The following is a 25,858-nucleotide window of genomic DNA, read 5'->3' as shown; positions in this document are numbered from 1 at the left end:
GTGGACATGGGGATGCCACTGGAATTTGTGGCTATTTTAGTAAAATTACACAGTTCAAACTATGCACAGGTACGTTGAGGAAAGCAGGGAAACGTTACAGAGAGGTTTCCGGTTTCTAAGGGGGTACGCCAGGGGTGCGTTTTAGCCCTAACCCTGTTCTCTTTGTTCATAAACAGAATAGTTCAGTATTTTTCCACTCACCCCACAGATGCCTCTGTGTTGGCTGGTATGAAGATACCGCTGCTCCTGTTCGCGGACGACACCCTAATAATATCAAAGACTCAACAGGGCTTGCAGGCCGCCCTGTCCCGCTTCAAGGTGTTCTGCCGCGACCATGAACTAGTGGTAAATGTGGAGAAAATGAAGTTTATGGTGCCCCACAAATCTAAAGTCATAACTGGGAGAGTGTACATGAATAATGTCCCTCTGGAGCAGACCGATGTTTTTACTTACTTGGGCATAACTCTGGGCAGGAAATTAAATTGGAAGCCGCAGATCGACATGCTGGCCTTACAATTTGCACAATTAGCTGGTGTATTGACCAGAGAGTTGAGGCATTCTCAGACTTAACCCATTGTCCCAGCTTTCAGGATTTATAACTCCAAAAGCAGCACCTCAATTTTATACGGTGCTGAACTTTGGGGTTTTGAGGATCTGACCTCACTGGTAATAGCTCTAAATAAATGTGTTAGAACACTAACTGGCCTCCCGCAATCAACCCCACTCCTGCCACTTTATCTTGCCTTAGGCTGTTATAGTATTGAGGACTCAGCACGTGTCAGACCTGTAGCATTTTGCAGAAGGCTCCGGACTACTCCAGAGTTATCTCTGTATGCCAAGGCTCTTCTTGAAGTCCGGGGGTTGGGCCTCACATATAAGATCTCTTGGTTTAAAAACATCAAAACAACCGTGTTAATATGGGGATGAGCTTTTTGTGGGATGACCCTACAGCTAATTTATTGCCAACTAAAAAAAACCTCAAGGAAGCGTATTGGAATATGGTTAAAACTAAGCGGTTCTCATCTATCACGTGGCCCACCCTCACTAAAGAATTCCTGGAGATCAAGTTCAAGACCAAGCTGGAAACCTATTGGGACCTTATTACTTGGCCAATAGACAGGAAACTGTATCATCAGTTCAGGGTGGGCTCGCTTCCCATAAGATCTCTTACCAGTAGCTGGCATCCGTCAACGGATGATAAATGCTTCTCATGCCCAACTGAAATTGAGACAATTGTGCATATCATGTTTGTATGTCCAGCTTGCAATCTACCTAGGATCAAATGGCTCAAACCCCTTTGCAGTGATATGGGTACAAGATTAGCGATGGAGGCCTTAAGGATCCTAAGGACAGATACCAAAGATTCGATAGTGGTCGCAGTAGCAAAATTCTTGAGCTGGATGTGGGTTATTTGCACAAATAAGATGACGGCATACTAACCCTGATAGTTTTACTCTTGAGGGCTGAGGGGACTTAGAGTGGGTATGTCGTCAAAATTATTTGCTTTTGTGATTTTGTCAATCTAAGACATGTTCATTAGCTGACCCCTAATTCATAATTGGTCCCTATATTACGGACCAACAAATGCAAATAACTGTACTGTTATAGCTCTAGTGTACTGTATACTTTTTATGTGTTTTTTACACTTTTTAAAACTTTTTTTATAATATCTTTTGATATCCTATGTATTAATGTTTTTTAACATATTTGTAATTATAATTGTGGTTTTTACAAAAGTCAGGTTGATTGCAGATCATATATTACAATCCAACTTTTATCTAAACAATTAATGTATTTTGTCTTTTATGATTTTGTAAATCAAAATAAAGACTTTATTGACTGACTGACTGACTGACTGACAAAAATCACAAACTATCCACATAAGCACCATGGAGGTCAGAAAAGTTGTGAATAAAAATAAATCAAGAAACCTGCATGACAAGAGGTTTCAAACTGCAACAACACCAGGCAAGGGCTGTTGTGCTTTATAAATTCTGATTGATTTGATTGACTGATTAACCCTCGGAGTATAACTTCCTCTAAAGGCATCTAAGTATTTGTTTTGGCACCAGAGTGCTGAGTGCATAGGAAAAGTGTGCACTTTGGGGGTTGTCTTCTAGAAATAAGGAGAAAGGTGAAAATGTGCTGCACTGTGTCCTATGAGAAGGAAAACAATGGGATGCAAATATAGAGACATATAATCTCCCCTTGTGAAGTAGGTATAGAATGCAGGTAGGCCCCAGCAGAGATCACCTGCACTTCATAGCTGATTAAGCAACATGTATATCTAAACTCCTCTGAGCTAATGCAAGAAAGGGCCACTGCCCCATCTGCCCACCTTGGGCGGTCCCCAACCCTACATCAAAAACAAAAGATCCCTAGCTTCTAGTGGGCATTTTGCCCCCTGTTTCCCCCCGGGGAAGTAGATTGGGGCTACTGCGGGGAAGGGGGCAGAAAGATTGGAATTTTGCTGGGGTTGGGAGCATTGACATACACAATTACACTAGCCTCCAGGACTTGTGCTATTTACATGCTATTAAACATGAGGGCATATAGAAACACTATGCTGTGTATGACTTTTGTGTTATCACTGATTTTATCCGGGATGTTTTCAATTATGCCATTTACCATGTCATAAGTGATGTGTCATGTGAGAGCATAAGCAGTTTTTGGTGAGAGAGTAAGTTATAGACAGCTCAGTAAACTATAAATGGTGAATTACAGAGTTTTTTTGTTTTTTAAATGTTGGGCCCCCTTAATCCAAACACTGTCGACTGATCCATTTCATGCATTTGTTTTCCTAGCTTAGACTATCTTCATAAACCTCTTTTTAATGTACTCAAGTATCTTAGCAAATGATCTCCTTATCACAAGATCTATTCTATTATGATTTGGACTGGAGAACTTTAGTTCTGCAGCTCTACCAAATCCTACAGATCCTTCACTGAATATTCAGAAATGTAGTGTGCTACATTCAATTGCTTGAGAGAGTCATGTGAATTGAATTTTTTGTTAGGAAAGTCTTAAGTGTGAAAGTCTAAAATAACCAATGCTGACATTTGATTGGCAGAAGAGCAATGGAGACACACAGGGTTGGATTCAATTGCTTAAATAGATGGAAGGTTGAGCAGAAATGGTAGAACAGTGTTAAAGAGGCAAAATGTGATGGAGAAACTCTTTATTAAGATAATCAGGCACAACTTCAACTCGCAGTGAGAGTGACCCGCAGGACCAGGACAAAAAGAGGTTCCAAATGCAATGGGGAAAACGGAAATGGAGAGACCGAGGGTAAACAGATATTAACACTGACAATATAAAGAGGGCATATGTGTAAAAGGAAGGTTACATTTGAAAGGATATGAATAAAATCATTTTTTTTAACAGAAGAAGGAAAGAGACATAGAAATCCAGCACAATACATAAAACTGTTCTCAATTATAGTTGAAGACATTAACTGGAAAACATAATTCTCGTGCCACCCCTGAGCTTGAAAACCACCTGGACTACATGAACATTCAGGCTGCTCGTAGAAGGTAGACACTGGTATTTCAATGCAAAATGTTAACTCTGAAAAGGAGGCACTGCATTTTGCAATTCTGTCCATGTTCCACACCCTGCCATATTTAAGTCTCACCACATTAGTGGTGACTTTAATTACTTTAAGTGGCTTGGAAAATTTACGCATACCACACTTCTTAGAGTCAGGAGCTTTAACCACCACCCAATCTCCCATATTACATCCTCTTTATTTTACCCCATGTGTGCTGTCATAGCTCCTTTTGTAGTCTTCTTGATGATCCTTGATACGCTTATTCACAATTCCTTGCTGGACCCATCTGGTTTCCCCACCACCCAGCCAATTGGGAAGCATTTTAGTGCCAGGCAGTCTACCCTTAAGCACCAAAAAAGGTGAAATGCTAGTAACAGAGTTGGGGGCAGTGTGATAGGACCACAGCAATTTTTTTATGGCAATATTTACTGATACCCCAGAGATTTGAACTAACTGCTTTTGGGCAATATAGAGCAATTTTAAGGTGTACAATAGATACGTTCTTTAGAAAATCATTCATCTCAACAGAGGTGAATTGAACACCATTATCTGTTATGAGGGAACTGGGTATACCTTCAATCGTGAAAGTGTATGACAATAAATCAATCATGTCACGGGTAGTAATATGATTGACCACTCTAACAACAATCCAGTGGGAATAGTAATCCATTAAACAACAATGAACTTGCCAGACCACTTTGAACCATTGAGAGGAACCATGATGTCTAGTCCTAATTTGTCCTATGGTTTGGATAGTACGTCACTGGGAAAAGGGGGGCCTTCCTAATGTACTTTCTTCTATCACTCATGGAGCATGTCAGGCTATCCACAATTTTCTCCCAGAGATCTCCTGGAGGAACAATTTTCTCACCTCTCATAATCATGTCCTTGTGAATATGCAAATCATGTCTCACCTCCCAATAACTGCGGATATCCTCATTTAAACAATTAGGTTTTGGTGGTACCCGTGAACAATATTGTCCCTTAAAGCAGAAAGAATGGCATAATTTTCTGAACACTCAATCTACTACTCCCTGGAGATACCAGGGCTGGTCACAGTCAAGATAGGTTCATCCACACTATCCTCATCCATACTACTACCACTCTCCATTGCAAGTCCCTTTTGGGGGTAACCGAGAAAGACAGTCTGTGACAGAATTCCTGTTCCCTGGAACAAAGTCTATTTTGAAGTTATAACTCCCCAAGTCGAGGAACCACTTGGCTATGCAAGGAGTACACTGCTCTCTTCCCTTGCTTGTGAAGATGTAAGTAAGAGGTTTGTAATTGGTTTTTAATGTGAAAGGAAGGCCCAACAAAAAAAATTTGAAGTGAGTAATAGTGCAGAAGAAAGCTAACACTTCTCTTTTGATGATGGAGTAATTCATCTCAGCATTCTTTAGGACCCTCGAAGCGAATGCCACAATTTTCTCTTCCCCTTCCAAAACTTGTACAAGAGATGCACCCAACCCCTTGTCACTGACATTCGAGTAAAGGAAGGTTTTATGTGTGGTGTCAAAATTACCTAAGGATGGTGTACCAATTATGGCTTGTTCTTTACTTTCAAATGCTTGAACACAGGGACCATCCCACACAAAATGAGCTCCTTTCGAAATAGCTGTCTTAAGCATACAGTGGATCTAGCAAAATTCTTCACAAACTTTGCTATATATTCTACTAAACCAATGAAAGAGTTTAGCTCATCTTTGGTTGTGGGTGGTGATGCCTCTTTAACTGCCACTACTAGGTCAAGTTCAGGTTTACTTACATCCTTGGAATATGATGACCAAGATAATCAACAGAATCCATGCCAAACTTGCATTTACCTAGTTTGATAGTTAGACCAGCATCTCGAAGAGTCACTCGAATGTTCCTCAGGGTACTGTCATGGTCATGCAAAGATGCTCCATACATTTATAAATCAAACTGAAAATAAAGTATATTGTTAATGTCCTTCAATAATTGGTGCATCACCCCTTGAAATACTGCTGCCACAGAAGCCAGGCTGAACAACCTTCCGCCAATCCTAAAGGCACCAAATGGAGTAATGAATGAAGTTATGGATTTAGACTCTAGATGAACTTCAATTTTGGTGATACCCTGAAGAGAGGTCAATCACACTAAAGAAACACACCTCCCCGATCATACTGATCATATAGTTTATCTTTGGTAAAGGTTACCAGTCAACCCAGATGTTGTGGTTCAAGTCTCTCAAATCGAGTCCAGTTCTCAACGGAGGAGGTTGGAAGGAGAGTATTGTCATCGCTGGAGTGAGATGGACCTGATGAGTGTGGCAGGTGGTCATTGCTGGAGGTTTACGTTGGTGGTCATTGAGGGCTGTCGATGCTGAAGCACGAAGTGCAGGTCTTGCATTGCTGGTCATCATCGCTGTGGCATAAAGATTCTGGTTCATTGGAGCTTTGCATTGGTGGTCAGTGCATGTGGCAAGATCTTGGCATGAATGGGCCTATTCAAGGTTGCAAAGAGCCTAAAACTTCAGGATTTCTCTCTTTCTTCTAGGAGGAGCTCAACTAATACCACACCAATGGTCCAGGACCTGAGATGCACCTCTTGGGGATAAACAACTCACTCCAGCAGCAGGGCACAGGCAGGTCAACTTGAAAGTCCAGGCGGCTCTAGTACAGCAATTCAGCTGGGCAGTTGCAGTGAGTCCTCTGGAACTTATTGCAACCCAGTATCTCCAAACAGGAGGTCAGTCAGCTGACCCTTGGAGTCACTTCAACCTGGGGAGAAGGGTGCATGTCCAGTCTTCCGTCTTAGATATCAGGGCAGGCCTTAAGCAGCAGGACAGTCCTTCTTCTGCAGTATCCACATGTCTAGAAGGGTTCTGAAGAGTGGGTCTGAGGTAGGCCTGGGCGGTAAACTTCGCTCCATTCACGGGGTTTGCAGAGTTTTTGGCATTCTGCACTCTGCGGAGCTTGCAGAGTGGAGAAAACTCCGCTTCGTGATGTGCAGCGGAGTTTTTTCCCCGCTCGCGATCGTGACCAGTAAGTTCGCCAATGTGAACTGTAAGTTCGTGAGCGCGAACTGCCGCTCGGTTAGAATTTCTACCCAAGCGGCAGGAATACCAGTTCGCACTGCACTCCGCTACTCGCGGAACTTCGCAGAGTTTTTTTGTAACTTCACGGAGTTCCACGTAGCAAAACCCCACTAACTATGCCCAGGCTTGGTCTGAGGCTCCCTATTTTATACCTGGTGCCCACTTTGAAGTGGATGTAACTTCTGGAGTCTTACCCGCACAGAAATGTCTGTGATTTCCTGCCTCGCTGTCCTGGTCCCAATCTGTCTTCAGTCACTATAAACAAGTTTGAAGTCCTTTGTGTGTGAGCTGGGGCAGTGTCTTTGAAGTAAAAGTGTGACAGGTGATAGCCCTGCCCCCTCATCAGCCAGGAAGGCTCATCCTGTCAACACTCAGACCCTCTACTATGTGGCTATCTGAGAGAAATAAACACATTCTAATTGCCAACTACACTGTAAGAAATTGGGTTACTGGTTGACTCGGGTGTGAGTCCTGGTAAAGCACCAACCACAATCCTCAACAGGGTAAGGCACAATAAACTCCAAATTAACCTGTGCTCAACCCCCTGGTAGCTTGGCACAAATAGGTCAGCCTTAACTAACAGGCAATGTACAAAGTATTTGTGCATCACTTCATAGAGCAAAACAGTTTAAACACCACACAAAAAGATCCCACAGCAGATTAGAAAAATAGAGCATAATCTACTAAATAAAACAGCACCCAAATGACAAAAATCCCCAAAATTAAATCATAGTTATGAATGTTTAAAGAATAAACTGTAAAATAGCCCCTAAAAACAGAAACCGGCAACCATGGCTATCTGGTTACACTGGACTGGGTCAAAATCAAAAGTTCAGACTGACCGCACATTAGTCCCGCTTAAGTTTTACCTTCTCAAGTTTTGTGTCAAGAGTCCTATTCGCGTTGGAGAGGGTCATCTATTTAGCGAGTTGGTAATAGGTTATGAACTCACAAAATAGGGTTTGTACATGTAAATAGGCTATTTAGTGGTCTCAAATGGCTGATTCTTTGTTTGTGACTGCTAAAACCTTTTGTACCTGTGGCCCATGGATAGAAAGAGATAGATATAGTTATTCACAGCTTTGAAGGACTGAGGTTCAATATTTAATTTATCAGCAATTCAAGCCTGCATCCTACTACAGAAACATAGAAACACACACAGTATGGGGAACATTTAAGGGAGGCTCAGGCAATGCTCACGGTTTGTTTATTAGAACAAAATCATTAATTAGGTAAACAAATCGCAAGGAACGCCTCTACATAATAAATGGTAACATCACAGTTAATGCATGAGACATTTTAGGGTGTCACCTTAAAACGTCTCATTCCCAAAACTGTGTGATTCTATGTTTCTGTAGTAGGATGCAGGCTTGTGTCCCACTGTCAGTATCTTCGTTTGTATATATCTTAAAGAATTGCTGATAAATTAAATTTTGAACGTCTGTCCGGCTGAACAAGTTTAACCAATACAGCACTGATTGGGTCTGTATTCATTGTTGTTTGTCTATCCCTATTTTCCAAGGGACCACTGTAGTGTAAAATAATTGATTCCCGAGGTCCCTGGCTCACTTTACTTGGGTCCCCTTGTTGTTTAAAAAGTCATTGTAGAGAATTGCAGTTCACAAAAACGCAGATCTGTGTTGACCATTTCTCAGCCCTCTATGCTGTTCTATCCAGAGCAGCTATACTATCTCTGAAGCATTTATACGAAAATACTGCAGATGATTCTCGCAGATCCAAAATTATGCAGTGCTCTCTGCATGAAACACTGAATGCAATAAAGACTCAGAACCCCTTCATCTATCTATCTATGAAGCACCTGTAGAGCGCACAGCTACCCATAGGCATCCCAGAGCTGATAGTGCACCAAAGAAACATCAGAAGAGATTTCCTTTGTTCCTCTATTAAAGGAAAATGTTCTGGAATAACCATATCTTGATCATTTCCCTGAAGGGAAGTAGCTCAATTACAGAACATAGAGAAAGAGGAAGGGTATTCTACAGCCTGGGCACATTATAAGAAACAGAACATCCTCCAAATCTTTTCCTTCTAACTTGGGGTACTTTGGCTAGGTGAACATTAGAGGAACGCAGGGTTCTTCAGAAATGGTAAGAGGAAAGCAGGGAGTGGCAAATCAGAGGCCCATTGTCTGAAAGTGGCCTATGGACAAGGCAGAGGGATTTAAATGTGGCCCTTTCAGCCACAGGGAGCCAATGAAGAGAATTCAGAGCTGGTCTTGTAGATTGATGCCTAGGTATGTTGCAAAGCATCCACACTGCATAATTCTGTACCACCTGAAGTTACCTTGCTGTGACCTTTGAGGATCCCAAAGAAAGGGAGTTACCATAGTCCAGGCAGGTGAGGCTAAGGGCCTGAACTAACCATAGTCCAGGCGGGAGAGGATAAGAGTCTGAACTATCAGCCTCTTTGCAGTGAAAGGAAGAAGACGAAGAATCTTCCGAAGCATTCTGCGCATGCCGTAGCAAGTGGCTGCAAGCTTCACTGGCTAATAGCCAGACTTGAAATATTTATCTAGCCGCATGCCAAGGTTCTTGATAACATTTTTAAGTGGTGGAGGAGGACCTGGACAGCTCGTCCAATCCAGTGTCATACCTGGTTCTAAGTTGTTGCCCAAGAGCATTAGCTCAGTTTTGTCCCCGTTAAGCTTGAGACAAGAACGTTCCATCCAGTTAGACACCTTCTCAAGGCAAACGCCTAGAGAACAAGGAGGAGAATCTTGGTTTTTGGTCAAGACTAGGACTAGTTGCATATCATCAGCATAAGTGACTATTGAGATGCCATAGGGAAGGACGATATATATTAAATGGAGTCGAGCTCAGGGAGGAACCCTGAGGTACTCCACATTTTAAAGGGAAAATATTAGATGTGCAACCTTCTTCAAAAAACCTGAAACATCCCCACTTTAAGGAAGACCTGTCCCCTAATTTGGGCCACGTACATTAACATACTTTCCAATGCTATTTTAGCTGGGGCAGACATTCCTGTCATCTGGATAAGTGCAGAGATCCTACCAGTTTACAAGAACTTACTATTAGCCTGTTGGACAATGCGCAAAAGGTATTTTGTGAGCCACTATTTTTTATACTTCGAGATTGGATTGTTGACAAATATATTTCTCCACCCTACAGGCTGGCTTTAGACCTAAAGTCAGTAGATCTGACAGGTCTTTCACTTCACAATAGAGCATTGGAAGAAACAGATATTACAGAACTAACGCTTATATGTGGCTTTATTTATTTGAGATCAGCCTTTGATGTGGTCCCTAGAGCATTCTATGAATGACTCTAAAAAAGATGGATATACTGAGTAATCTCATGGACATATTAGTGCATTTCCTACTGATAACTATGTCGAGGTTTGGTTGAGGGAACAAAGGCAAGGTGATGGATCAATTTGATATCCCAAGAAGTGTTAGGTAGGGCTGGGTATTAGCCCCCACATTGTTCTCACTTTATATAAGTGGTGTAAATAAACATTCAACTGATACAGTGAATGGCTCACCTAAATTGGGTGTCATTAAGATACTAGGCTGGTTGTTTGCAGATGATATGTTATTAGTATTACAAAAACCCTGTCGGCCTTTAAATTCTCTTGAACAAGATATTATATTTCTGCAAACAACGGGGCCTGCAGATAAATGATAGCAAAACAAAATACAGCTTTGGTTATTTGGAAGCGGGATTTCATTACAAGACCGGAGACTACATTATGCAATAACTTTTATTGCGCCGCTCAAGATGCAGCCCTTTAAAGTGTAACAAATACATCATAATAAGAACATTCCAAACAAGACAACAGAGTCCCATGGTAACCGCTAGACTTCCTCTTTTATTCGCTGCTGGTTATAAGCGGGATTTTCCCACATGCTGTCCTTTAACCCCCACATAACTTGAAAACTGACATTACTGTACAGTGACGCTGCTGTATTAAAAATCCACAATGCAACAATTTCAAGGGCAGTGACACCAGCCTTGCAAATATATTGCCTAAAACTCCAAGGAGACACACTATTGGGCTGATATCTAGGGTACCCAGAATGCATATGGTGTAATTATGAAAGAGAACACATTTGTTAGATCCCTTTCAAATTGACAGGCAAATACTCACTCTTTGTTATGAATCTGACCTAAAAGGGGTGAATGTATGACATTGTTCTGCATTCTGTCCATCAACTGTTGTTTTTGCATTTGTCACCCTGAGTGGGACGGGTATGCCCAGACGTGGGTCCTGTGCTCTCCATGCCACTGAAATCAAGCTATCCGGGGCTGAAGAGGGGTGAAACCCCAAAACCAATCCTAGGATGCTTGTTTCCAGTCCAGGGAGGACCTGGCTTGGCAGTTCGGGCTGGAATATTCCCATGAGGCACAGTGTCAAGACTGATTTGCATATGGCTGGGTCCAAACTGGAATGGCATGGTGAGCAAAAAAACAATGGATGTAGGCCCAGATCTCTGTACTGGGGTGAATGTATGACATTGTTCTGCATTCTGTCCATCAACTGTTGTGTTTGCATTTGTCACCCCGAGTGGGACTGGCATGCCCTGACATGGGTCCCGTGCTCTCCCTGCCACTGGAATCAAGCTATCCTGGCTGAAGAGGGGTGAAACCTCGAAACCGGTCCTAGGATGCTTGTTTCCAGTCCAGGGAGGACCTGGCTTGGCAGGTCGGGCTGGACTGCTCCCATGAGGCACAGGGTCAAGACTGATTTGCATATGGCTGAGTCCAAACTGGAATGGCATGGTGAGCAAAAAAAATGATGAATTTAGGCCCAGATCTCTGTACTGGGGTGAATGTATGACAATGTTCTGCATTCTGTCCATCAACTCTTGTTTTTGCTAAAGAGGATTTGCAGCAAAGCGAATCATAGGCCTCTGTCATATTGATGGAGGATCTGGCCCACCTCAGAATTGATTACCTACATGAATGACCTATTTGAGCTTATGCCAATGGACACGGATTATATCCTTCCATGGTCAAAATATGCACACAAAAAAAATGGATGTGTGTTCTGGGACAGCAATTCTTTCGGGACAATCTGAGCTGTATAAATTGGAGTTCAATTAACGTGCTGAAAGTCAAATATTGGTCTTTGAGATCAAAGAAATTGATTAAAGACTCAATGGATGGAGGATTAACAGATATATATTAGCATTTTAAGGATATATTTACATTTCAGCCATTTTATGATAATATACTCCTGGCCTCTGAAAACATTCTTTATATTAGATTTCCACCAGGCATGCTCCCATCAAACAGTTCTATTGCTAAATGATGTTAGGGCCCTACAGATGTGGCTTACTGTCCATTTTGTACCAATGTGACTGAAATTGTGGAGCTCTTTTCTTCTTCTGCCTTGCCTACTAACATATAAGGAGAAGATGGATCTGTCCATTATGTGTAGATCTTGTCGTAAGGAGATATTGGATGACACTAAGGATCTTTAAATCAGACTTGCGTACCATATTGACTTTGGCCTCAGTGGATTCTTAAATTGGTTGTGGTCCATAATGAAACAAAAGATGGACAAACAAATACAAGCTAAATAAATGCTGTATTGTAAACTGTCATCTTCAAGGGATCATAAAATTGTTATTATTAATTTTGTTCTGTTTTTATATACATATGTGCTGTTTTCATATGTGTGTTTTATGGGATTTCACCCGGAAAAATGTTGATTTACTGATATAGATATTTATATATGGGGATATCTAAATACATATCACCAATGAAAACAAACAGCACATATTTGTAACAAGCACCTTGCAGTGTTGGTGAAGCTTCGGAGAACAGCACTAACTCGGTTATGATCATACATGTCTACACACCCGATTCAGGTGGGAGATACCCATTTTGAAGCAAAAGAAGATTTATTTTAGCTCTATCCCACCTAAAACTGTCTCTGTTTTAATATAAATCAATGGGAAAAAACATGTCTTCAATTTTGCTCATATTCTTCAACTTTCCTGCTCTAAAACCTTAGCATGTATTAATATGCATAACATTTTCAGCCAATATACACTGACAGACACCCCCTGAATGCAATTAATAGGGGGAAGTTGATGAGCAGCAAACAAAAGAGTTCAATGCTTTCCAGATAACACATTGGTTCCTATTTCTAATAGATGCTGTCAGAAATTGGGTTTCTGGCTTAGGGGGTGTGAGCCCTACTCAAGTAACAGCCAAAATCTTTGTCAAGGTGAACCACAAAAAAGTCACTAAATTAACCTGTGCTTAACCTTTTCGTAGCTTGGCACCAAAGCAGTTAGGCTTAACTTGGAGGCAATGTGTGAAGTATTTATGCAGAACACAAACAGTAATAAAGTGAAAACACAAAACGCAAACAAATCCTGCACTAATTTAGAAAAATTTAATAAAATTTAATAAATTATTTGACACCAAATAATGACATTTCAATGAGCTGAATTTGAGATATGCAATTTTATAGAATTAAGATAAGTATTGTGCTTAAAAGCACAAAGCTTGAATCGTGGTTATCTGGTCATGCGAGACCAGGTGAAAGTCACAAGTTCAGGCTGCCAATGACAAAGCATGGGGCAGATACAGGTACCACATTAATCTCACTGAAAAAGATACCCTCTAAATTCTGGCTGGTGCGGCGAAAGCTCACCAAAGGCAATCCCATCTGCACCCTTCCGCGACCCGTTTGCGACCAGCGGTAGGGAACCTGGTCCTTCAACCCGCCTCGGCTAATACTCCAGCACCCTCCATGCTCTCAACCCTGGATGCAGCTACAACTACCAGCTTTCGACGCCGAGCAACACCCAAGGCCCGATCTCCTGTCAACACTGCTGCTGCCCTTCACCCACCTCCGCACCTCAGCAGCAGCCACCAGCCTAACATACATCACCACTCACAAACCACTCAAGTGCATCCTCCTCAACACGTGCTCCCTACACAAGCACACCATAGAAATCTGGGACCTCCTCAACACCCGTGTGCCCAAAGTTTCCTTTTTCACAGAAACCTATACCAATGCCATCTCCGCACCCAACATTGCCACCGCCTTTCCTGAGGGATACAAGATCCTCCTGAAAGACTGCCCCACCCGCCAAGGAAGTGGTGTCGCCATCGTCCACAAAAGCACCCTCTGCATGACAACCACCGGCCCGGACGACACTACAACACCAATGGAACATCTCCACTTCCAGATCCAGACCAACGCTAAAACAACTCTCCATGAAACCCGCATCTACAGACAACCGCCCCTTGTGCTCCTTTCACCGACACCATCGCCGATGTTATCGCACCCCACGCCCTCGCCTCCACTGACAACATCCTATTTGGAGACCTAAAATTTCACCTGGACAACCACGATGACCCCAACACCACCACCCTCCTAGAGAACCTCGCCAACAAAGGACCGAAGCAACTGATCATGGCCCCTCACGCATACAGTGGGATACACACTCGACCCTGTCTTAGCAGAAGGAAACAGCATCTCCTACAGCCACACCACAGAACTCCTCTGGACAGACCACCACTGCATCCACATCTCCTTCAGAAAACCCACAATACACAAGCACACCCACTGCCTACCCCATAGAAGCTGGAACAAAGTCACCGAAGACCAGCTCACCTTTGCCCTCATCAGCATCCCACCACCAATGACTCCAGATGGTAACACCACTGCACGCAACCTTAACCGCTGGATCACGAACTGCACCAAGACACTCGACCCCCTCAAGAAAGCCACAGGATGACACATCAAGAAAGCAAGGTGGTTCACCCCTGCACTCCAAGAATCCTAGCGCTCCTCCCCACGACTCAAAAAGACATGGAGGAGTGACAGAACCCTGGAAACACGCACCGCTTAGAAAGCAGCCACCACAGAACACCACCAACTCATCAAATCCACAATGAAGAAATTACTCCAAGACAGTATCCTCACCAACGCCCACAACACCAAAGAACTCTTTTCCATCATCAAGGAATTTGCCAAACACAACAGCAAAACAACAGATGTCCCACTCTCCCAAGACCTCTGCAACAGTCTCAGCACCTTTTTTCACCTCAAGATTAAGATGATCTATAACAACTTTGACAACCATGACTTCCGCACCACTCCACCTACCACTCCCAGCGACGCAACCCAGCAAACCCTGCTCACTTGAACCCTGCTCATGACAGGAGACATCGTAAAGACCATGAAGATCATCCACCTCGGAGCACCCTCCGACCCCTGTCCACCCCACATCTCCCACAGAGCCGTCATGGCCATCGCACCTGAACTATGCAAGATGATCAACTGCTCCCTCGAAACCACCACATTCCCCGACGAATGGAAACATGCCAAAGACAACCCCCTCCTGAAGAAACCATCTGCAGACCCGACGGACCTCAAGAACTTCAAGCCCATCTCCCTGCTTCCATTCCAAGCTTGGTCATCAAAAAGGCTGTCAACACCCAGCTAGTAAACTTCACCGAGGCCAACAATGTCCTGAACTTCTCTAAATCCAGATTCGGCAGCAACCACTGCACTGAGACCGCCCTACTCACTTCCACCGACAACATCCGCTCCCTCCTCAACCAGGGCCAAATGGCAGCCCATATCCTCCTGGACCTCTCAGCTGCATTCAACACCATCCCCCTTCTCCAACCGCACACCAACCACCAGACTCCACGATGCCAGCATCCACGGAAAGGCCCTTGCCTGGATATGCTCATTTCTCACAGGCAGAACTCAATGAGTCAGACTCCTGCCCTACCTCTCTGAACAAACAGAGACCAGATGCGGAGTGACCCAGGTATCCTTCCTCAGCCCCAGTATGTTCAACATCTACATCGCCCCTCTCGCAATCCTCTCCCTCACCAATGAACCCAACATCACCAGGCACAACTTCCAAGAAGGGATGAAAGCCATTGCCACCTTGATGGAGAAGAGCTGCCTGAAACTCAACTCTGAGAAAACAGAAGTCCTCATCCTTGGCTCTACCTCCTCTGCATGGGATGACACCTGGTGGCTCCCTGCCCTCAGATCCCCTAACACACTGAAAGACCACATACGAAACCTCAGCATAATACTTGACTCATCTCTCACGATGAACCACCAGATCAACGCCGTATCTTCGGCCTGCTTCAACACCCTCTGCATACTCCGAAAAATGTTCAGATGGATCCCATCCGAATCCAGAAAAATGGTCATGCATGCCCTCATCAGTAGTAGACTGGACTAAGGCAATGCTTGCTACGCCGGAATCAACAAGAAACTACTTTGCAAACTCCAGACCGTCCAGACTTCCCCCTCCACCTTCAGCAAGTCCCTACACTGCTCCAGTTCTGGAAGGACCTCAAGACCTGCCTCTTCGGACGACACTACAGAGCCACCCCCTTCCCCTAGCGCCTTGAGACCCTCGCAGGCGAGTAGCTGGGCTTTACCAACTTTAATTGATTGATGAATTGATTGGCTTAACTAGTTCTTGCTCCTCTGCTGAAATTACAGCCATACTGATTTTTGAAGGAATAGTGCTTTCTGGGAGAAGATTATGCAACACTTTGGAGGAAGTGGTTATGCTTTGGGCAGTTGTCCTGCACCTCATTGGACAGTAGTGCCTTCCTGCTTGATCCACGAGAACAGTGAATAAATATGTGAGAGGTGCAGAGCCTCTCAGATCTGTTGATTGAAACTAAGCAAAGAAGAAGGCTTGCCAAGCTGCTAATAGATTTGTATCATTAGGACCCTTCAAGAGGAATAGAGAGTAGATTTCCTGCAAGCTACAGGTTAATAGAGCTCACCTGCATCAACTCCACCAAGAGTACCTGCCTGGAGTGCATCCAGTGGACATTTAAGTGTTTTGGCCAGGTGCATTCGGGGAATTGTGGTCCCAAACTTTCCACACTTTCTTGGAGTTTTCAGACCCTTGGATTGTGTTTTGGACCCTCAAGAAGAAATTGAGAAAGAAGTTCCAGAAGTTTGGAGACGTTTGGCTCAACTTTGGGATACAACTACATAAGGTGACTGATTACGAGAAAGTATTTATTCTTTAACAATTCCAATCTCCAGTTCCCTACATTGGATTTTTGTCGTTTTGGTGTCATTTTAAAGACAAAACTATTTTTAAAAAACTGGTGTGGGATTTTTATTGTGTGTTATGTCTAAATTATTTTCTGAATTGGTGTATTTAAATGGTCTACATACCTGTCTCTAAAGTTAAACTTTCAGCTCGCAGCCAAGCTACCGAGGGTTGAGATTGAGAATAAATTGAGACCTATACTGATCCTAGACCATGTTAATGGCCTTATTGCCTGTGGTAGATGCATATTTACCACTACTAATAACCCAATTTCCAACAGGATCAGTCTGATTTCAAGTGGTAGGGAGTTCGAAATTATTGAAGCAATACCTGGGAAGGTTCTGTTGCAAGTTTTCTTGTTATGGAATTTCTGTGGTTTTAGCAACAAGGTACTGGTGCTTCTAGAGGATCTGCATTCGCCAGATAACTCAAATGTTTGTGACAAGTGCCTTGGGGTGTTGTAGTGTAAGGCTATATGGGTCATGCAGGAAACATTTAACCTTATCCTTGCCTCATTTGAGAGCCAGTTTGCGGATTTTAGATCAGGAGTGATGTGTTTGCTTCTTTTTGTTCAAGTGATGAGGTAAGAGAGGCCCTTAGAGACCCCAAATTGGATATAGAAAGGCCACATAGGTTTGCACTTCAATAGTCCAGCCTGAGAAATACTAGGGCTTGAACCGCTGCCTTGAAGTTGTCATGGGGGAGGCAGGGTTTTAATTTCCTTCAGTTGTTTATTTGGTAGTTTGCTCCTCTGTTGGTACTATTGATGTACTCGTGCATGTTCAGGTTCTTTTCAAGTGTTATTCCCAGAGATCTGAGGGAATCTGTTATGTGTGGTGAGCAGTTAAGAGCAGTTGGTTGCTTCATACATAATTCAATCTTTGGAGAATGCTTGGGTGGGACGATTAGGAGGAATTCAGTTTTGAGGGAATTTAGTTTAACCCCTTCGCCGCGGCACGAATTCCGCCGCGGCGCTGGGGGGGTTCGGGGTCAGCGTGGCGCCGCCATGCTCGTGACGGAACCACTCCGTCATGAGCCACGGGCGTGCTGTGCTCATGACGGAGTGGTTCCGTCACGACTCCGCCCACTCGCATTATTCGCCCGCACAGGCGGGGAATCAGCGCCGCGTGGGCGGAGCGGCCGCAACGGCCGCAGCATGACGGACCCACTCCATCATGAGCACACGGCGCCCGTGGCTCATGACGGAGTGGTTCCGTCATGAGCATGCAAGGGGTTAAAGTGGAGCAGGTCAATCAGCTTTGGGTTTTTTGTAAAGTTGTGTTGAGGGACCTAATATCTTCCAGGGAAGAGATGTTAAGGTACACTTGAGTTTCATCAGTACACATGATAATAAACGTTGGAAACTTTGAGAATTTAAGCTAGAGGCATTATGAATAGGTTAAAGAGAGGACCCTTGTGGAATCCCTATTGTGACCTATGTGGCATTGGACAGGGACTGGTTAACATTGATTCTTTGAGTTCTGTTGTGGAGAAACAAGGTGAACCAATTTAGGATGGACCTGATAGCCCCATCCTCCATTCAAGTATGTCTAGGAGACTATACATGTTTAACTGTATCAAAAGCTGACGGTACGTCTAGGAGAACAGAAGGCAGGATTCATTCTGATCCAGTGGCATACCTAACTTGAGGGGTCCCCCTGCAAGGTACCTGGAGGGCCCCCCTGCCAGACTCAATCAGGAGCTGTCCAGCTGGAGTACTGTGCTGAGAGGGCTCCCCTGGACCTTGGGGGTCCCCTGCACTACAAGGGCTGCGGGGACCTGTGTTACACCAGTGTTCTGATCCAGTAATTTTAGCACGTCTACCAGTTAAAGTTCTTCAAAAACCTAAGAGAATATTTAAATGAAAGAAAGGGATAATGTTCCATTGCATTCTTTGGAAATTCATAACTGGATATTTGATATTAAAACCTGATTATGAGCGAGCATTCTTGCTTCTCAAACGTCATTAGCAATATGTCTGCTCTAATATTGCTTCTCAGGCCGTAATTGCTGTCAGATACTGTCCTCACTTTAGCATAGCTTTCACCCCTACCTGAGTAATATAGCATTTCAACAGGCATAACGCCACTATAATAAGAACAGCAACCTGCTGCCACTGCATAAATGCACATACATAGCTGTTAATCTAAAATATCTCATTAATGCGAGAACGCCAACAGTATGTTCCTTAAAGAACTGCAGTTCTAGCCGTTTTAGCAAAATGGATTCCTCATCATCATAGCAAGCAGACTCTGCAGGTTCAGAGCTGTCACCCTTTAAAGCCTTCATGTCCGGGGCTGCTTCTTCCGGGGCACTCCCAGCGGTCTTTGAAGTGGGTCAGACTGAGCCGGAGCTGTTCTGAAATGGAGAGTGGCTACTTGCTCTAAGAACCAGGAGGGCTGTGAAATGACGATATTCAAGATGAGTTTTTGTGCATCTTTTATCTCTGAAAAGCTTGAATATGTTGTTTGTGGTACAGAAATACGAACCTCAAAATAAAAGCAAATTAATAGATACGAATGGAAGATCAACTGATTATACATAAACCATCAAGAGAAATAAGGGATAGAAGGGCACATAACATAATTACACTTTTAGATGGTGTTAGTGGCTAAAATTACTTTGTATTTCAAATAGTTGTAGATGGGATACGCTGCTTGCAGCAATCGTCTGAAAGGCATCATGGTAAATGTAGTCCTTAATAGGGGTGCTTCGCACAGTCACTCAGGGGTTGTCACACCCAGCGATTGATAATGTTGCACACGTGTTTCCTGCTTCATTGGTACTCATCAACAAGAAGCAATAACGTTTGGGGGTGCTTGTCATGCTGTTTCATTACATCAGATTTCGTATCAAAATAATCACGCAGGTGTAGTCCCAGTGTTTGTCAACCAGACAATTTGAACTGAGGGGGATGGGAGCACACTGTCTGCCTGCGTCAGTCCTCCCAAGGCACTTTGGTGAATGCTGTGCTCAACCGTGATGATACCCAGTCACTCAAGTCAAGTCAAGCAAGCTTTATTCGATTTCTTTTTTAGATAATCATAAACACTCAGTAATACACATCATTATAACCGCAAAGCAGAATATTGAAATGCAGATCATATGTACAATATATACATTTAGATTAAATTGTATTCTTGGTTACCTGTTTACATTAAAATAGTTTTTCTGCATATTAGTACACCTTTGAAAAGCCGTGTAAAACATGCACTTTCTAAAAATTGAAGGGCTATAAATGCAGGTCGGCATTGCCCAGGTACTCAAGTGTTTGCCATCCAGCGTTGACAAAGCCTTTGCTGGATATTCTTAGATGTCTGTTCCATGCTTTATCCATCTTTGGGGTGCCTGGGAAGCTGCTTTCAATATATCCGTGTCCGTATCACTTCAAGCACACAGGTTCATCCCCACAGCTTGTTAACCAAACAAATTGGGTGGGTGGGGGTTGGGGCGAACACACTGTTTGCCTCTCGGAAACAGTCCTTTAAAAGCAGTCCTGTGGAGGGATGGACGGAAATAATTTGTGGGAGGCTTGTCAGTTTTGTGAATGACAGTTTTTAATGAGCTTTATCCACAACAAAGGGAAAACCAAACTTCCAAGTAAACACACAAAAAATGTCCTTAGTAATAATCTCATGTTTTTTTAAAGATACCAGTAGTGTCTGGTAATGTAATTTCCTTTGTTCTCTCTTTGTCAGGTCCACCTCGGGACAAATCAGAACCTCACACCTCTGCACCATCGTCCTTTCACCACTGAGTGCTTTTTCCCTAAGTGACGTAGTTATTTTCACTGGGTTCCCTGTGCTCTTAGCTCGTTAAATAATGCTGTAGGCCCCCCTCACCAGCATTCAGCGGAATACAAACAAAAAGACCTTAGTCCTTATGATAGTTGGAGTTATAGCCCAGAACATAGAAGAGGCTAGCAGCGGGAGAAAGAAAGAAAGAAAGAAAGAAAGAAAGAAAGAAAGAAAGAAAGAAAGAAAGAAAGAAAGAAAGAAAGAAATTCACCTAGTACAGAGCTAACAGCCACTCACCCGGGTCCACCACTATCCTGATTGGTGGCCGGCCTCTCAGCAACTGTTGGTGGCTTCCACCAATCGTCTGCCCAAACGTCTTCCTCCTCATTGCTCTCCATGTCTCCTCCCCTCTCAGCATTCTCAGCATCGGGATGCTCGTCCCCCTCATGAGGCCACCTTCCCCAGGAGGAGTCTTCTTCCTGGTTTACCCAGTCTCCCATGACATTGGTCCTTTCTCCTCTCACTGTCCCACTGTTCCCCTCCTCTTTCTCATTGTGTTCTCACATCTTCTTTACTCTCTGCATCTTTTCATCTTCTCGTAGCTTTTTGTTTGCTTTTCTGCACCCCTCCCTTGTGAGGAGAGTGACTCATGTGTTACTCTCCATTCAGACTCCTACCAATCCCCTCCAGTGTGTGTGTCTGTTCATCTTTTCCATTGTTTTGTCTGTCTCCGTCCTATCTCCTCCCCTCTGTTAACTCTATCTCCCTTGTCTCTTTCTAGGTTTTGCCACTGCTCCTGATGTGACATTGTGGTACCCTGCATTCTTTTCCCAGGTAAGTGAACCAAGGCTTCCTGTGTCCCTTCACAAGTCTTCATCAGTGTTAATGCTCACAGTCACTCGGGTGGTCGCCACCTTGTAATGCTGAATAGTTTTTTCGCATGTGCTTCGAGTTTAATTGGTGCTGATCAGCAGGAAGCAACCACGTTTGGTAGTGCTTGGAAAGCGGCTTGCAATATATCATTTTCTGTACCACTCCAAACACACAGAGCATCAGCAAGGTTTGTCTAACAAAGGAATTTAAATAGTGGTTGAGAGGAGCACACTGCCTGCATTAAACTTCCCAAAGCATAATGGTAAATGTAGCCTTCCATATTGTTACTACTCACAATCACTCAAGTGTGTTGCCACCTGGTATCAGTACAGCCACTGCTGGATATGTTTGGATATGTGGTATCTGTTTAATTGACACTCATTAGCAAGAAGTAGTCTGAAAGAGCTCTGGGCCTTGCAACGTAATCTTTATTCAGGTCATCAGAGATTTTCTCCAATTGGCCATGTGGGCCTTTGTAGTTTGATGTGAAGCCAATGTGACTCCACAAGAAGGACCAAGGCTTGCAGAATATAATCTAAGGATTTTATTTTGGATTACCAATGAATCCAGTATATATGCAAGCCAATAATATATTCAATAAATGCAGCAAATAAGCTGAAATATTTCAGTATGTTTCATCCCAACAGAATGAGATACAGAACTGTGATAGCCACCAAAATAAAGAAATAGATTAATGCAAACAAGTATTCCATAAAGAAACATTCCTTCCCTCTTCTAAACATGCCATTTACAGAGTCATCTACCAAGGGTCACTATTTAAGAGGTATAGAAGGTGACAGCATGATCAGGCTTCAGTGTAAGTCTTAGTAAAAAGGAAATAGGAGTTTAGCATAAATCTTCACACTTTGCAAGAATAAGGAAAGCAGAGATGTCTGTATCTCTCAAAGCCTGAAGGGAATCTGCTATGTATAACTGTGAGAACACCAATTTAAAAGTAACAGAAGACTCAAAAATGTCTTATTTCCGTTCACACTACCAGGAACCAATCAAACTGTTTGTCAAGTGCATCTGCAACATGGCTTCAGTTTCTCGGCACATTGAACTGAGACTGTGGTTCTCAGCCTAAAACATCTCCCCATCCTGGTACATGATTAATTCTCCATGTTCACTTCCAGTTTTCCCTTCATGTCTCTCTATCAGCAATCTAATACAAACAATGATCCTTCCACTAGTTAAAGTAAATCATATTAAAGCAACTGCAAGGAAAAAAAGGAAGGTGCTGGCAAACAAAATTCATTTCATCTTATGCCTGCAGGCAGGTGTTACTTTAATTGAGAATTTAATATTCACTTTGAATGCGAGGTCATACATGTGCACATTTAACTTTCAGAATAAATGCAAAACATGAGTAAAAGAGTTCATGTTTATATATGCAATATAACTTTCAAAATAAATGCAACATATCTTGAAGTATAATTGTAAAATGTGAATAAAGAATACATACCTTCATGTTTAAACTCAACATTAATGCACACATTAATAAATCTATAGTATCTACAGTGATCACATTTCATGAATATGTTGAAATGCCTCCCATACAATAATGCATTAAGGCACACAGTGAATATAATGCCAAATGCACATTTATAATTGCATTTCTGTGACATGTTGGGGTGGAGTCTAAAGTACGCTGCTCGAAATCCAATTCAGGAGTACTTGTTATTTAATTAAATCAGGTTCTTTACCACTCCAAATGCATAGGTACATCTACAGGGTTTGTCAATCTAATAAATGTGAACCATGGGAAGGGTAACACACTGTTGTCCAGCATGCACCAGTCCCCCAACTTTAGTATAGTCAATGCAGTCCTTAGTAGTGTTGATACTCACATCCACTCAAATGTTTGCCATACAGTGTTGGTACAGCCTGTGAAGAATATTCTTAGATGGATGTTTTGTGCTTAATTAGCACTCATCTTCCAGGTGCTCTTCAGTTTGAGAGTGTTTGACAAGCTGCCTTCAGTATATCAGGTTCTGTGTGACTTCAGACATACAGGTGCGTCCCCAGAGGCCATCGAGCAAATACATTTAGACAGTAAGGAAAGAGAGCACACATCCTACCTATTTCCACCAGTCTTTCAAAGTCATTATGTTAAATTCAATTCTCAATAATGTTGATACCTACGGTCATTCAAGGGTCTGCCATTCACTGTTCTCATAGACAATGCTGGATATATTTTGGAGGTGTTTCATGGTAAATCAACACTCAGTAGCTAGAAGCAGTGCTTAATTTGTAAAATAAAACTGCCAGGACCCCTGTCAGGTGGCTACTTCAGTTTGTACCACCCATTGCTCCCACTAGCGCTGCCAATGACAGTACTATTAATACTCGCCATCAAACAAGTGTGACAATTCAGGCTTTAAATATATACTAAAATGCATAATATGTGTTGCCCAATCTATTCCTATAATTGCAAACAACAGGGACAACCCTAGGACCTGAACCAGGGGTAATTATCAATATAGTCCAAATAATGGTTCAAGTACACCACTTAGGAAAAAAGAAAAAGATTTTTAAAAGAAAAATATATATACTACCCAAATGTTGGGCTTCTACTACACACAATACCCATGTAAATATTTAAAGGGTTGAAACGTCATCGGCACCAATAATGTGGCTTCAATGAATGAGGATACCATTGTTTTTTTGTGTATTTTTGTTTTATTTAGAAACCTGTTTTTGTGATTTTCCCTCACCCACTATTTGTTTACACCTGTCAATGTTCACAACTGTAATACCGTTTGTGTAACTGTATGAGTGCCCCAATTATTATATTTAAATGTGTTCCTCCCCTTTTTTGATAACATTAAAATGTATTTGCTAAAATTGTAAAGATTATCTGTTCATGGGTATTGTGTGTAGTAGAGGCCCAATCTATTCCTATAGCTTTAAGTAGCTGGTATTAGTGATTTTAATATATATTTAATGTGACAGCTGTCATAGGAGATGGTGTTGACAATAAAGTGCTGGTGCTGAGCATCAGAAACCACCGGCTCATATTAAGCACTGGCTAAAAGAAATTCACTTTGGGGTTCTTGGCAAGTCATTCCCAGAGTATCAGGTTCCCTCCCAATCCAAGATTATTAGTGCATCCCATGGGGAAAGTCCCCAAGCAAATCATGGCATCAGATATTTGATTGAATCACCTTTTTTGATTTTATAAACTATTTTTCTTTTTTTCAAATTGTTTGCACCTTTTAAGGGCCTAAGGGAACACAGAATAGTATCTGGCAATATTGACAACTCTCACAGTTATGGAGATGAAGGACCTTTGCAAAGAGAAAAGTTGAAGTTGAACCACAATGCCAAGATGGTGGATTTTAAGAAGGCCTTCAAGGCCTAGTAGGAAGCATGCCAAGCAAAGATTGTCTGAAAAAGATACAAATCCAGAAGATGAAGGAGGAGGGGACAAACTGTCCCAACATGGATTCTTTGGTGCACCATCTAGGGCTAGAATTGAAGTGGGCTCTGCCAGCCCAAGCCACTCTGAACTGGCCATCTGCCAGTTGGAGCTCAGTGGCAAGCAAACAGAAAGGAAGTTGCAGACCAAACTGACAGTCCTAGACCTGGAAGGAAAATAAACTGACACTGAGAAGAAATTTACCTTGGAGGAAAAGAAGGCCAGGCTAGGGGTGATGCTCTGTAAATATGATGGCAACATTTCTTGGGAGAACCACCCACCCCTCACTTCCCCAAGGAATTGTGCATAGATTTGAGGTGAAGGATGACATTGAAAAATGGTTTGAATCGCATAAAATGGCATCAATAATGCACAGGGTAGGTGAACAGCACTAAGGAGCATTACTGTCAAACATAATACCAACACAGGGAAGGATACAGTCCTGACTCCTGGAGAAGGAATAGCTAACTTATACACTCACATGAAGGATGACCTTGTGCAGATGTTTGATCTCACATCTGAAGAGTATCAGAAAAAGTCCTGGAGCACACGCAAAAACAACAATCCTGCGTTTACTTTGTGCATGGCTCACTAAGCAATTCAATCACTTCTTCAGAAAGGTCACATCATCTAGTCATGAAGGATCACATCTTGAGTACTTGTCATTCAGAGCTACATCAGCATCAAGTAGACTCCAATACCCCAGGCAACTTGGTAAAACAGCTGACGTGTTGGTGCTCACTAGAGTATATATGAAGTCCCAGGGGTGTGAATTAAAAAAAAGGGGTTCAGATTCTCCTTAGGAGGAAGAGGGATGCAACCATGATAGAAAGAAGGTGATCTCATAAGGGTCTCAAACGTCTAAGTAAGAGAGGGGCTAGCATGCTTTTTCCAAATCTAAGCTGAAGGGTACACAGAAAGCAACATTTTGTGCCCATAAAGTCTGGAATGCTCTTGTGGAATCACAAAATGTGACATAAAAAGGGATACTGAGTCTGTTCTAGGAAGCCCAGCACTTGTGGGAAGTCCCAAGGTATTGCTAGTGTAGAACCTGAGGTGGAGGTTTGCCCTGCTGGGGAAACAAAGGTTGGGAATGAGGCCACCTTGGTCTCCCTGCGTGGGACCTATGTTGAATCCCTAGTCACATGACCTACCAGTGTGATTTAGT

Source organism: Triturus cristatus, chromosome 2_1, assembly GCF_964204655.1.
Source record: "Triturus cristatus chromosome 2_1, aTriCri1.1, whole genome shotgun sequence".
NCBI classification, from domain to species: domain Eukaryota; kingdom Metazoa; phylum Chordata; class Amphibia; order Caudata; family Salamandridae; genus Triturus; species Triturus cristatus.
This window is presented reverse-complemented; position numbering follows the sequence as displayed.